This window comes from Panthera pardus, unplaced genomic scaffold (assembly GCF_024362965.1).
Source record: "Panthera pardus isolate Hobbes unplaced genomic scaffold, ASM2436296v1 HiC_scaffold_25, whole genome shotgun sequence".
Taxonomy (NCBI): domain Eukaryota; kingdom Metazoa; phylum Chordata; class Mammalia; order Carnivora; family Felidae; genus Panthera; species Panthera pardus.
Window position 1 is genome coordinate 87,607,653 of NW_026526821.1, and position 14,735 is coordinate 87,622,387.

The following is a 14,735-nucleotide window of genomic DNA, read 5'->3' on the forward strand; positions in this document are numbered from 1 at the left end:
GTTTCAGATTCTGTGTCTCCCTCTCTGTCTCTGCCCCTCCCCCGCTCATGCTCTGTCTCTCTCTCAAGAATACCTAACATTAAAAAAAATTTTTAAAGGCTTATTTTAACCGTATCTATTGAGTTTCTAATTTTAAGTATTATATTTTTATCTTCAGAAGTTCTTCCCCCTGCCATCCCCTGCAACTGGCTTGTTTATTTTTGAGTCTCTTATTCTTTTGCCACAATTTTTAATGTCTTTTGTTTTTGTAAACAGTGTTTTTTTTTTTTTAAAGTCCTATTTCTGACAATTCTGTTTTCTGTATCTGTAACATTAGGTCTGATATGCAGTTGGTGTTTCTAGCTGACTCTTGCTCATGGTGCCTTATTCTTTACATGTTGCACTATTTTTGATTGTGAACTCATGTTCCTTGGAACTTTATCTGAGAGTTCTTTGAGGCCTGGATGAAAGTTAACATTCTTTTGCAGAGGGTATGCATTTGCTTTACCAGATGCCTGAAAATGTGACAAACCCAGAGTCACTAAAACTAAATGTTCAGCTTGGGCTTTTTGAGCCCCACAGTTAGTTTGCATTTTGGCTCCTTATTTCTCTGCAGTTTTGCTTCCTCATTTGCCCCCGTGGATTTTCTTTACATTCCCATCAGCTCTAGCATGCATTTAAAAAGGATTTTAAAGATATCTTATCTGTTAATTTAGGTGTTCTTACTTAGTGAGTTTCTCTGGCCTTCTTGTTTGTCATTTTGCTAGAAATCAATGTCTTTATTATAGTTTTATTTTTGACAGTCCTATTTGTCTCCATGAAGGTTATATTTCCTTCAGGACCGCAGGCTCTAACTTCTTGTATCCTCTTGAGACTTTCTATGAACATAAGGTAGTCATTGATTTCCTTGTCTTTTACTCAATTCATTAAGATAACCCTTGTCTTAGTCCTCATGTTGCCCCCCTTCCTTTGAACCTTATTCTCTTCTTTCTATCTGTCCTTACAGAGAGAAGTCCTTGCTTCACGTACTGGGAGCTCAGATGGTTCTGTCCATTAGTGCATGGGCCCCTTTCTAATTTCCAATTTTTATAAAAGGGAGAAGAGAACAGTCTAAGGTTGCTGTATCTTTACCTTGCCAGTTAGGAATCCAGCAGGATAGGAGAAGCAAGAAGGAAAGCAGGATCAGAGGCTTTTCCATGGGACCGAAGGGCTTGTTTTCTATGTTTGTTGTGGCAGCGAGGTGTTAACTAGCTAGGTCAGGGCCAAGGTCCTTGCCTGTCGGCTCCTACCTCCTACCGTAAGGAGTTTCTGAAGTAAAGGAGATCTGACCCTCTCCCGCCAGGCCCACAAGACAGGGGTGTTCTTTAGGGAGGTGTCAACAGTCTTGTGAGTGGATCCTCAACCTTGTGGTTCAGACACCTGATGAGCCCATTTTCTTTGGGCTGGATACTTATTATTCAAGCCTCAAACTGAGGTTGCCAGTTTATGAGTTTATAGTGAGAAATACTTCTGCCCATGGGACATGACCTTGGATTGTGGTGCAGCCTGTGGTATCTTATAGGTTCAGCAGTTGGGAAGCCAAATTGTGATTGGAGATGAGTAAAGAATTAGAATGAGGAGAGATGGGTTCTGTGACCTGCAATTTAGCAGCAGCTGACCAAGATGGACAGATCCGTCTATCTCCAAAGGTCGGGACCATCCCCTGAGGGTGCTGATGTGAACAACTGTCAACAGCCAACCCTTCATGCTCTTGTACTTCCAGGCCTGGCCAATTCCTTGTTTTCACTTTCTTTCTTGGGTTGTATTAATACAGCCTACCCATTTAGGGTTAAGGCTTAGTGTAAGAGCCACTCTTCTGCTTTGAGGTGATTTTGCCTGTCCTTGCTCTGAACCACTATGCATTGATTTCACGGTCTAATTCTCCGAGGGCAGCCCTATTTCCCTTAATTCCAAGTTTTGGGGGAATGCCTCATTGCAGCTCGTGAATACTGACAACAATTTATCCAAAGACTTTGAAGCAAAGGTTTTCTGAGCAAAGGAATCAATTACAGGGTGTGGCTCCCAAGTGAGGAAGCATTTCCAGAAGGCATCCGAGGCAGTTTGTCTCAGAACCTCACGGTTGCACCTTTGAACTTGAGAGTTCGAGGGGGAGTATTTTAACTTTGATAACACGAATGGTTTTACCTATACTTTGGTATCTAGCAGATGTGCTAATTAGGAAGATACTTCTCCTCTCTTTAAAGTAGGTTTCCTGAGGACATGTATTTGGCAATATTGGTTTAGCAAGAATTACTGTATGTGCTCGAAAGTACAAAACTGTACTTCTTTAAAAATATCTCCGGTTCAGATGTGTTGCCAGTGCAGCCTGGCCTCCCTCCACTCCCATTAGTTCTGATGAGGGAGGTTTGATGCCTGTCACTGCGTGTAATCTGGACCTTCCTTTGTGAGTCATTCCTTCTCTCATTTTCTCAGAGCAAATACAAATCGCCCATCAAATGACAAGTGAAGGCACAGGGGAGGCAAGGGGAGGGAAATCAGAGCCGAAATCTGTTAGCTATTTGGAGTAATTGGTTATTTGCTGTGTTTGCTGGTTGGGAAGCAGAGCACATACTTTACGGTCTCTCCTGTTACGGGGGCTGGAGTCACCCGCCGATATTGGATCCTCGTTGCCGGAGCCCTTGGCTCCGGGCGCCTTTCCCCTGCTTGGCATTCCTGTGGTCTCCTCGGGGGTGCGCCCCTCCTCCCTCGATGCACACTGCAGGGGGGACAGCCCGGGGTGAAACTTGTCTGGCAAACTCCAGGGCCTCATCAGGCAGGAGGAGGCCCCAGCCCCTTCAACCAGCCCTCCTTGTCTCTGCCTCCACCCCACCATGCTCCTCTTTTCCCAAAAGGTCTTTCCCCTGGTCCATGGGGGACCTGTTTTCCCGTCTAGAGAAAAGGGGTTCATCGCTTCTCAGAGAAAAAATGCTCAGCTTTCTGTGGAAATCTGCAGGACAAGAAGTTCTCTCTGAGGTCTAATTATATGCTTTCCTACCCCTGACTGTCCTGTCCCTGTCCCCTCCTGCCCCCTAGTCTGGGTCAGGACAGCGCTTAGAACTTGGTACAGTGCTCATGGCTGAGTAAAAATCCCCAAGTATACTCACTGAAGCTTATTAACCAACCCAGGGTCTTTAACACCTCTCTTACATTGACTGAGGGCTGGGGAAACCACACTGAAGTAGCAGCAAGTTCAAAATAGGAAATATTTGAAAAGTAATGTGATTTTGTGTATGAAAATGCACACAGTAACTAGAAAGTAGGTTGACTTTGGCACATAGTAGGCTCCCCCAAAATACTTTTAAAATTGAATTTAAGATAGCTAAGATTAGTGTCTGTAGTTTGATGAATGCTTCAGCAGTCCTGGGAAAGCCTTCAAAAATAGTTTTTCTCTTAAGTAGATTGTTGGAACTCTTGCTAAGCAAAACCATCTACATAAGCAGAATGAAGAAGATAGGGAAAGCTTTTGCCCAGGCCCTATTGGAATCATCACAAATCCTGAATTAGTGATGTCTCATTGCTTTCTTCAGAGGTTAGAGGACCCTGATGGGACCTTCTTTTATTCACCCTGCTGGATAGATCCCCATTCCTCTAGGCTTCCTGCATGGGTATATGTGGTCATACTGTCCCTGGAGGACCAAATCATGAGCTCATGTATCTTATCTACCATAGACTCCAGGGTCGGGAGAGGGCTAGTAAGCTAGAATTCCCCAGAGGTTTTCCATTCCACTTGGGTCTCCCATCTGGAACAGGCCAATAGTCAAATTATCAGGCCCTGACCCTTCTCTGCTCACCATCTGCTTGACTTTGCTAGATTTCGGGCACACTTACTCACTGGGCCTTTTGGAAACAATTCAGCATTTTGGTTAAAGGTCTTCCCTTCCCTCCCACCTCTGCTGGTCCAGCTTGAAGTGAGAATAAGTGGAATAATGATCTCTACGACAGACACAGAGGCAGGACTACAGGGAGTGTGAACAAGAGGTTGAAAGCCTAGTGTTCCACTTGTGGAAATAATTAAGTGTTTTTGTGATGAGTATGTAGAGTTCTGCTGAATCAACATGGTAGCTGGCTGTGGGCATATGTTTGTGTGGTTTGGGGGGGCACGAGAGGTTCAGTATGTATGGGGTGTGGCAGGTTTGAAATCAGGGTGCTTGCATGTCTGGGGGTTTGTCTGTCTATATGTACATAAGTGGTTGTGTGTTACGTCTGTGTTTGTATTTGTGTGTGCATGAGAAAACAGTCTCTGTTGCTCAAAACTTAGGGCATTAATTAAAGAATTAGAGGCATCATATCATTATTCTAGCGATGCAGATGTTGCGTTTTGCGGCAGTGGTATTGGGGATGTTGGCCGTATCAACAAGGATATTTTTCATGGTAAACTTTATAGGTCATAAAGTCTCTTTGCAGACTTTGACTCACAGCCTCGCAGTAACCCCAGTGTTGGGTTCCATTATTACCATCTTGATGATAATGATTTATGCTAAGAGAGAAATCACTTTCAACCCAGTCTAGGGGTCAACCATAGGCAATGAAGGCCTGCTTAAAACTACTAAAAAAAATAGACTTCTGTTTTAGAGGTGGGTATGGGTAGTTCCATATAGTGACCCAAGCAAAGTTTAACATTACAACTTTGGTGATAAATGGATTTGACCAGGAATTTTTCTGTTTGACTCAACTGGCCATCCTGGGAGAGAACACCAGTGAGACCTCCCCCTCCCCCTTTCAGTTTTCCTCACTTCACAGAAAGGCAGGCTTAGAATTATTGTTGTCAATTTTGCTGTCTATATTCATGAAATGTGTTCGGCCCACTGAATGAAAATGGGAGGTTAAATGTTCAGAATGTGCTGTGCTGATTTGGGTCTTCAGAGGGATTAGGGTACCCATTACACTGGATCAAGCCCAGAGAAGCATGTCTTTGTTACAAAGCTCTGGTTGCTCAGGAACTGAATGCTGGCTATTAGCTGAAATTGGAGAGACTGCCAGTCCGTGCCTTGATCAGACTTACTTGCTTGGCTGGCTGAATGATGAGGGGCCTTGAACCTTGGGCATGGGGATATAAAGTTTTAATGGCCAGACTGCTTGCAAAAGCCTGAGATGACACTTAGCAATCAAGCCTTTTGCATTTGTTTCTCCTGTTTGCCATGTTCCAAGACGGGATGCTTAGCTGTTGCAAAATGAGGTCAAGAGCACACTTGGAATCTGAGAACATATGGCGGTTACTCTTTGGGAGTTTTGGATTATGGGATTCCACTGACATCAGAGGGTTGGTTGGCTTTGACACATCAGGGTTAAGACTGGAAGAGAAGGAAGAAGTGGACTTGAAATAACTCTATCAGAAGACAAATTAGTGAAATAGCAGGAATGGTATTTTCAAGTCACGTCTGTGAGTGTGTTTAAAAACATAACTTTGTCTTTCTGTAATTCAACGTAATCTCCTTTTTAAGCCCATATTTTTCCTGGTGGCCGAAAAGCCCTGGTGTCCTTCAATAGTTCAGGTTTAAGCTGAGTCAGTTTTGGGTTTTTCCTCCTTGTCCTTACCCTTGGGAGGCAGCTACATTCTGGGTTGAGCTTCCATAATGTCATGGCCTCCATAGACAGGGTCCCCTGGTCACCAGTATGTGTCTGCCCTGTAGCTATAGGCCCACTGATTTCTGGGTGCATGGACCACACAGACAATAGCTTATTATCTTGGGCACAAGACCCTTTCAGATCCCCTGGCTCTCTCTCTCAACCAATTTTCAAGCCCTTCTGGGGGACACGTTACAATTTGGCAGCTGTTGCGTGACACTCTGGGGTCTACAGGAAATGCTGAGGGCTCCGTGCCTCTCTCTCCCATGACGCCCATGCAGCCATCTCCTCCAAGTGCCTCATGTCCCAATGCTTCTGGAAACTTCTGGGCCTCCCTTTACCAGATCCCTGAAGTTAAGGAGGGGTCTCTTCCATATAAACTTCAGAGCTAACCTGGGGTCCAGGTGTGGGGATGCCTTATCGAAACTATCACAAATCTCTAGTTCTTTCTTCCACTCCTCCTCTACACTTTCATCTCCTCTGCAGAGTATGGGAAAACTGGCTGGACAAAACATCCTCTTAAACCTATTTTTTTTTTTTTAATAGCAATGTTATCTTCCTTTGGAAATGTAAAAGCCAAAGATCCTCCTTCATTCCCGCTGTTCAGGCATTCACATATTCGTCAAATATTTACTGAACTCAAAATATGTGCCAGGCAGTGTTCTAAGTACTGGGGATATAGTGTTAAAAAAGCTAAAGATCTCTGCCCTCATGGGGAAGGAGACACAACAAACTAATACCTAAGTAAAATATATGTAATGTCAGATGGTGATGGTTGCTGGGGAGAAAAAGCAAGGAAGAGGGGATAAGATTTGCTGGGGGAAGAGGTGGTCATTTAAAATATGGTGGTGGTGGATAAAGCCGATTGCATTTGAGTCAAGACTTGAAGGGGGTGAAGAAGTGACCCATGGATCTACAGGAGGAATAGTGCTCCTGGCAAGAGCATGAAGGTGTTGGAAGTGCTCAAGGACCAAGCAGGCCACTGTGGCTGGACGAGCATGAATGAGGAGGAAAGACAAAGGGCATGAGGTCAGGGAGGTGAGGGGACTGCATCACAGGAGGCTTAGCTTTGTCCTGAGTTGAGTTGGTGAATCACTGAAGGGATTGCACTGAGGGCTGATGCGTTCCGGCATGGGGTGGGGGTGGGGGGGGGCGCTATTGTGTTGAGGATAGATTTGAGGGCAAGGGTGAAAGCAGGGAGGCCAGTTGGGAGACTGGTGTAATAATCCAGATAACGGAGAACAGGGTGGTAGTTATTTGGGAGAAGCGTCTGATTCTGAATATGTACTGAAGGTGGCACCAACGGGTTTGCTGTTAGACTGAACATGCGACATGAAGAAAGGACTCAAAAGGTGATTGCAGGGATTTTGGCTTGAGCATCTGGAAGGAAGGTGTGTCATTGACTTATCCGAGGAGGACTAGAAGGAGCAGGTGGGTGGAGGATGGTCAGGAATTGGATTCTGGATGTGGTGCATTTGAGACACTTATTAGATGTCAGTGGGACAGGTGAAACGGGGGGGCTGGAGTTCAGAGAAGTCATCCAGGCTGCAGAGAGCTCCGTGTGGGATTCATTAGCATCTTTGCCATTTAAAGATGTAAGTCTCAAGGGGAACCCCGGGGAGTGAGAGTGGATGGAGAGAAGAAGAGTTCTGAGCACAGAGCCCCAGGGCACTCAGATGACCAAAGGGTGAGTGACCAGGAAGAATCAGCAGAGATTGAGAAGGCTTGGCCGGTGACAGGGGAGGACACCACCCTGGTCCTCTGCCAGGCAAGGGGGATGTTCCAAGGACAGAGGAGTGGCTGCCTGTATCAAATACTGCTGCTGGATTGATCACTGAAGCCACTGGTGACCTTGACAAGTTTTGGTTGAGCAGAGACAATGGAGAAACAGGAACTAGACACAAGTGTAGATTACTCTTTCTGTAAGTTTTTCTGTAAAAGGGAGAAAGAAATGAGCTGGGAGCCAAAGGAGAAAGTCAGAGAGTTTTCTTTGAATGACAGGGAACTAGTGTCACATGTTTAAATGCTGATGGAATGGCCCAGTAGAGATGTGAGTGGGATGGCCTGGGCGAGGGTGAGGAGGATCGTGGAGTGGTGTCCTTGAGCAGGCAGAGGGCACAGGACCCAGGGCATGAGTGCAGGAGTTGGCCTTGTGCTGGGGTGCAAACAGAGCATGTGTGGTGACAGGATGGAAGGCAGAATATGGTACAGATGCTGGTGAGGGCTCGTGGCAGTTCTTTTCTGACTGCTTCTGCTTTCCAAGGGAAGGAGGGTCACTGGCCAAGAGTGAGCAGAGGGAGGAGGTGCCCAAGGTCTGAGGACAAAGCAGAAAGTACCGGATGGTGGTGTTAGGGGACAGGAGAGTTCCAGGAGTGGGAAACTGAGGTGGGCGGATGGACAGCCCTGAGACCCACTTGAAGCAGTGACATGAACTCGGAGCCCCTGGTTTGCTCTTTCCCTCAGCCACGTTGGGTTGTGCGGGGCAGATGCGCAGCAGGGTTAACGGCAGGTTGGGCTGGCTGGAAGTATGACAGTGCCCCAGAGAGGGGCAAGGGAGTAGACACAGGGAAGATCAAAGGGGCAAACAGAGGATTCTAGAGGCAAAAAATAAACAAGTTAATACACAAATTGTGATTCTGCTGCACACACAATTTCTGCCAAGGGGGTAGAGTTAGAAGAGGTTAGCCTGTGGGATGCAGGAGGAAAAGGGGAGACAAGAGCCACTGAGCAGCAGGACAGCTGGTGCAACCGGGAGTTAGGAAGGCGCCCTGGGCTGTGCTCCTCACCAGCCATGGGTCTGCTGGGGAGACCCAGCCACTGGACACTGCCTGGAACTTTGAGGGATGACGAAATTGCATCTGAGAGAGCTTCTCGAGGAAAAGTGGGTGTGAGAAGATTTAGGTCTTTTTTTGGTGATCGTTTGGTTTTTCTTCTGAAAAAAAAATTTAACTCTTATCTCCTTAGAGTACATGCTTGAGATTGCCGCTTTTGCTGTCATTTTAAAGGTTATAAGCTCGTATTTGGTCATTTGTTCTTTTTTATTTGAATGGTTTTATTGAGATAATCCACGTAATAAAAGTTCCTAGTTAGTGTACAATTCAATGTTTTTTAGTATATTCACGGAGTTGTGCAGCCATCACCATAATCAATTTTAGAACTTTTTTTTTTTATCTCTCCAAAGAGACCCTGTACCCAAGAGCAGTCATCTGCCATTTCCTCCCAACCACTTGCAGCCCCAGGCAACAACTCATCTACTTTTTGCCTCAGATTTGCCTATTCTGGACGTTTCATGTAAATAGAATCATACAATGTATGGTCTTTTTGTTTAACTTCTTTCACTCAGCATCATGTTTTCGAGGTTCATCCATGCTGTGCATCAATTCGTCGCTGCTTTTTATTGTCAAATAATATGCCGTTGTATGGCTATATCTCATTTTCTTTATCCGTTCATCAGTTGATGGGCATCTGGATTCTGCTGTTTGCCTGTTACGAATAACGCTGCCACAGACATTCCTGTACAAGTTTTGGTAGGGATGTAAGTTTTCCTTTCTGTTAGATATATAACTAGAGGTCCAACTGCTGGGTCGTAGGATAGCTCTCTGTTTAACCTTTTGAAGAACTGCCGGATTGTTTTTCAAAATGACTGTACCATTTTATGTTCTCGTCAGCAGTGTTCCAATTTATCCACATCTTCACCAACACTTGTTCTGTCGGACTCTTATGATTGCCATCCTAGTGGGTGTGAAGTGTTTTCTCATGGGGGTTTTGATTTGCATTTCCCTTTTGGCTAATGATGAACACCTTTTCCCGTGCTTATTAGCTGCTTATCAACTTTGGAGGAATGTCTGTTTAAATGCACGGCTCCTTTTTTATTGGGTTGTCTTTTTATTATTGAATTGTGCGAGTTCTCTATGTATTTTGGTGACACATCTCTTATCAGATAGATAATTGGTAAATATTTCCCCCTGTTCTGTGAATTATATTTTCATTTTCTTGGTGATTTTTTTTAAAGCATCCTGCTATTGCTCTTTACTTTAAAAATATTTAATTTTTAAAGTTGTGTAAGGAATACATGCACACAGTGAAGAATTAGAAAATTCTGAATGATGCACAAAAATAAAAGGAATAAACAAAATGTCCATAATGTTATCATTCAGATATGCTATGAACTGCTATGAACATTTAGGCTCTGGTCCTTTTATTAAAATGAAATCATGTTATTCATTTTTTAACCTTGTATCAATCTCATCAGTTGTGAATAGCTTTCCATATCAATAAAGCTATTTCAACAGCATAATTTTTTATGTCGTATAACATCTAATCATGTGGATGTTCAGTTTACCCAAACAGTTCCTTATTGATCGATGCTTAAGTTGTTTCCAATTTTTCACTATTATAAATGAAGTTAAATCTTTATGCCTATGATTACTTTCTTTGTTCTTTTTTTTAAAGTTTATTGTTTATTTATTTATTTTGTTTAATATGAAATTTTTTGTCAAATTGGTTTCCATACAACACCCAGTGCTCATTCCAACAGGTGCCCTCCTCAATACCCATCACCCATCCTCCCCTCCCTCCCACCCCCCCATCAACCCTCAGTTTGTTCTCAGTTTTTAGGAGTCTCTTATGGTTTGGCTCCCTCCCTAACTTTTTTTTTTCCTTCCCCTCCCCCATGGTCTTCTGTTAAGTTTCTCAGGATCCACATAAGAGTGAAAACATATGGTATCTGTCTTCCTCTGTATGACATATTTGACTTAGCATAACACTCTCCAGTTCCATCCATGTTGCTACAAAAGGCCATATTTCATTCTTTCTCATTGCCACATAGTATTCCATTGTGTATATAGATTTCTAGAACAGCTTGTTGGGTCAAAGCGTATGCACACTTTTAAGGCTGTAGAGACATGCAGCCAAATTGCCTTCTGGAAAGACTGTGGCTAGCTATGTGCCTGCTGGCGGTTTGTGAGATAGCCAGTCCTTGGCCAAGAAGCTAACCCGGTCTGCACCAAAGAAACAACAATACCATGATCAGCGATAGCAATAAACACAGACATTGCACTTACGTGCTAGGCACTGTTCTAAGGTCCTTATACCAATTGACTCATTTATTCCTTGCCATAACTCTACCAAATTGGTACTATTATTTGTTCATTTTATAGATTATTAAGGCACAAAGAGGTTAAGTAGTTATCCAAGGTCACACAGGTAGGGGTGGCAGGATTTGAACTCTGCTAGTCTGGCTCCCAAGTTCCTGGTTCCTAAACCACCCTGATTTTCAACTTTTTAAAAAAATTTTTAAATGTTTTATTTATCTTTGAGAGAGAGAGAGAGACAGAGACAGAGACAGAGAGAAGGAGGGAGGGAGAGAAGCACAAGCAGGGGAAGGAGAGAGAGAGGGGGTAGACACAGAATCTGAAGCAGGCTCTAAGCTCCAAGCTGTCAGTGCAGAGCCCAACGTGGGGCTTGAACTCATGAATTGCAAGATCACGACCTGAGCTGAAGTCGGACACTTAACTGACTGAGCCGCCCAGGTGCCCCTCAAGTGATTTTTTTATACCCACATCAATGAGAATTATCGTCAGAGGCAGCCCTATTTACAGAAGCCCAGAAGGGAGAATTTCTGGTACTATTATTAGCCATTGCTTTAAGATAGAAAGCTTCCCTTTCTTCTTAATTGAATGAAAACAAGTGAATGAGGGTGAATGAACTGAGAGTTTCCTTTAGGAATAACTGAAAAGTTTTCTCATTCCTTTCTCCCCATTTCATATTTGCACGTTATAGATCAGGGATTGGCAAACTTTTTCCTAAAGACCCATTGAGTAAATATTTTAGGTTTAGGGGACTTAAGGTCTCTGTCTCAACTACTCAACTCAGCTGTTGTAACTAAAAAGCGACCACAGACAGTATTTAAATTACAAAAGCAGGTGGCTGGTGAGTGGGCAATAGTTTGCAAATTTCTGTTATAGATGATCCTGTGGGTTTTCTCTCCTTCTTATTCAGTGACATTGAACCACTCCTGCATCCTGGAATAATCCAGCTTGACCATGGCAGATCTACTGCTGTGATCTATTATTATCTTGAGAGCTTGTTTGGAGGTTCTAGCAGGGGAGCACAGCAACTCGTATACCCTTGATCGAAGAACGGTCCTCCTCTATCAGGGAAGGTTGTCATCTTCGACCGAGCGGAGCACACAGCTTCAGGAGGGACGCACATAGAGCAGTGAGGGAGGAAGGGGACACCCGCCTAGCCAGCCAGATCAGCCAAATCAACCCTGGTGATCAGTGGGGTGACAGATGTTGCAGCCAGATCGCCCTCACATCCTGTAATCTATTAATATCTTAATGACTCTGTTCAGGAATGGAATTAATGTGTGTGTGTGTGTGTGTGTGTGTGTGTAAACCATGATTTATTCTTTAAAAAACATTTTTTTAATGTTTATTTATTTTTGAGAGAGAGAGAGAGAGAGAGAGACAGATAGAGTGCAGGGTGGGGGGAGGGGCAGAGAAAGAGGGAGACACAGAATCCGAAGCAGGCTCCAGGCTCTGAGCTGTCAGCACAGAGCCTCACGTGGGGCTCAAACTTATGAACCTTGAGATCGTGACCTGAGCCGAAGTCTGACACTTAACTGACTTGAGCCACCCAGGTGTCCCTGATTTATTCTTTGGAAGACTGATAGAACTTTATCCCAAAGGAACCAACTTGACCTGATATCTCTTTTAGGGTAGTTCTTTGAGAGCTTTTAGAGTTACTGATCTCTTCATGTATTCTATTACTTTTGAATCAATTTCAGGAATTTATATTCTTCTAGAAGATTTTCTGCTTCATCTGCATTTTTCATTTTGTCACTGGTTATGGTAAATCTTTTAATATTTTCATTCTCCCCATAATATCGTTTTATTTGATCTTTCTCATTCCTAATGGTGTACCTACTTCTAAACATTAGATTTGATAAGTGTTTATTTTATTGGCCTTTTGAAAGTTTGCTCTGAGATTTAATTATAAATTATAATATTGTCCTTTTTTAATATATTAATTTCTACTTATCATTTTCAAATTTTGGTCTTCCTATTTTTCATTTTCTAATTTCTTGAGCTATCAGATGATTTATTTTCATTCTCTTTGTATAAATGCAAGAGCATTTGAGACTGAATTTGAGACAGACTTAGCTATAATCCACAAATTTGGGGGCATAACCCTCTCACTATTGGTATTTTCTAAGTATCTATGATTTTAGGTTTGGTTTTCTCTTTGACCCAGGAAGGTTGTAAGAGTGTGGCTCTAAATTTTTAAAAGGTTCAGATTTATAATTCTTAAATTTCTCATTAGTTTTCAGTTTTATGCATTATGGTCAAAGAGACTTTATTGAGCTTTGCTTGTGGCTTTTAATTTTTTCTAAGTGCTCCAGTGGTGCCGGAAAAGAAGGTATATTTTCTATTTTTAGATCCCATAATGTTGTCTTCTTAATTGACATTGTTAATGGTATTATTCAGATTCTCTGTCTCCATACTCTTTTTTTTTTTTTTTTTTTTAATTTACTTGGTTTTTCAAGACCGCGGGAAGTGTAACAACTTTCCCACAACTACTGTCCTTCTGTTAGTGCTTCTGTTATTTCATTGTACAGAACACACTGGTCGTTTGCCTATTTGTGCCTGACTCTGAGCCTGAATCGTAAACTCAAATCTTTAAGTATCCGTGCTGGGGAAGAAAATAAAGACTTAGGAGGAATCAGACAGCTAAACTGACTTCAAGTCTAACTCTTTCTACCTGTATGCACATATATATGCCTGTGTGTTAGTGTGTGTATTTTTGTGGGGGTGTATGTTCATTGCAGTATATACATGTCTCTTGGGCATGTCTGTATAAATATATTTTTCTGTGTTATGAGCTTGATATATATGTCTGCATATGTTTATTCACCCATGGCATATTTTTCTTTAAATTGAACTTAAAATATCAGGGCTAGGGTTGGCCTTGTTCTATGCTGGCTTTTTCTAGAGTGGTTACAAGCCAGAAAGCTCTGCTACACTGTACCTTAACCCATCTGAATGGCTTTTCCTCTCTCCTGGCTGCAGAAGCCCCTCCTGGTAAGTGGGTCTAACAGTGACTCTGTAGACTCAGCCTTGCTCTGATACCTACTCTCTGTGCTGTGTGTCTGGGGATCACATTTTGGCCACTCAGTGGTATTAGGGCCACACTGTCAGGACGGGTGGAGACTTTGAGAACTTCATCCTATCCTCTCCCCATGGTGCCTGTTCAGGTACCCTTGGCCTGGTTCCAGCCTGTTCTCACCCTTAATAAGCCAGAACTCAAGGGACTGAGCATTAAAGGGAGCCACTGCCATTTCCAGAAACTCAGTGATAGACATTCAGTTGACTTTATAGAATCAGAGCAGACTTTTGGGAGATTTAGCATATTCCCTCACACAGAGGAGGAAAAGCAAGCTCCAGATAGGCTCTCCTAACACCTCATCCTTGGCCCTGCCCACTGAACTGGGTGAGTTTTAATGGTATTGACGGGCACAGACTGAATGCCCAGCTCCAGGCAGGGTTTGGAGGGAGACCTGAGGAAGAGTGACCATCCCAGCTTCAGGAAGCTTGCTGACTCCCTGTGACAGGACACACAGGTAGGACACGGCTGGAGGAGCATTCTAGACACAGAGCTGAGAGGACCTGTAGACCCACCATGTGCAGGTGAGGAGACCAGTGTGTGCCACAACAGACCTGTCCATCTTTTCCTACAAATATGAGTAAGCAGAGAAGGACAGGGCAGAGAGTGGGTTGTCACAAACCTCTTTTCTTTTAGATGGTGTGCCATTTGAATAATGGGTGCTTAGTAAGCATTTGTTGGCTTTTAGGGACTCTGTCTTGATTTGATCTTGGGAGGGCTAAGTTCTGATTTCCGATGCTTTTTCTTTTTCTGGGGTTGGGGAGGCAGGACGACTCTTTGAGGTCTGAGTTTTCCCTGGGTCTACCGCATTTTATTCATAAATGCCACATTGTTGACATTTTCCTCCAAAGGGTTACTGTATGTACCTTCTGATTTCAGCCTCGGTCTGTCCCTGGAATGGAGGGGGCACCGTGATGATAACGTCCACGTCACAGAGAGGAGAAGGGAGGCCGGGGAGCTTAACAGAATTACACAATGAATGGGGG

General features: G+C 43.5%; 1 protein-coding gene across 23 annotated transcripts in view; it reads left to right on the top strand.

Annotated features, from left to right (window-relative positions):
- The window catches only part of DYSF (dysferlin), a 224,594-nt gene that overhangs the window by 174,517 nt on the left and 35,342 nt on the right, over positions 1-14,735 (top strand). The window lies entirely within an intron of this gene.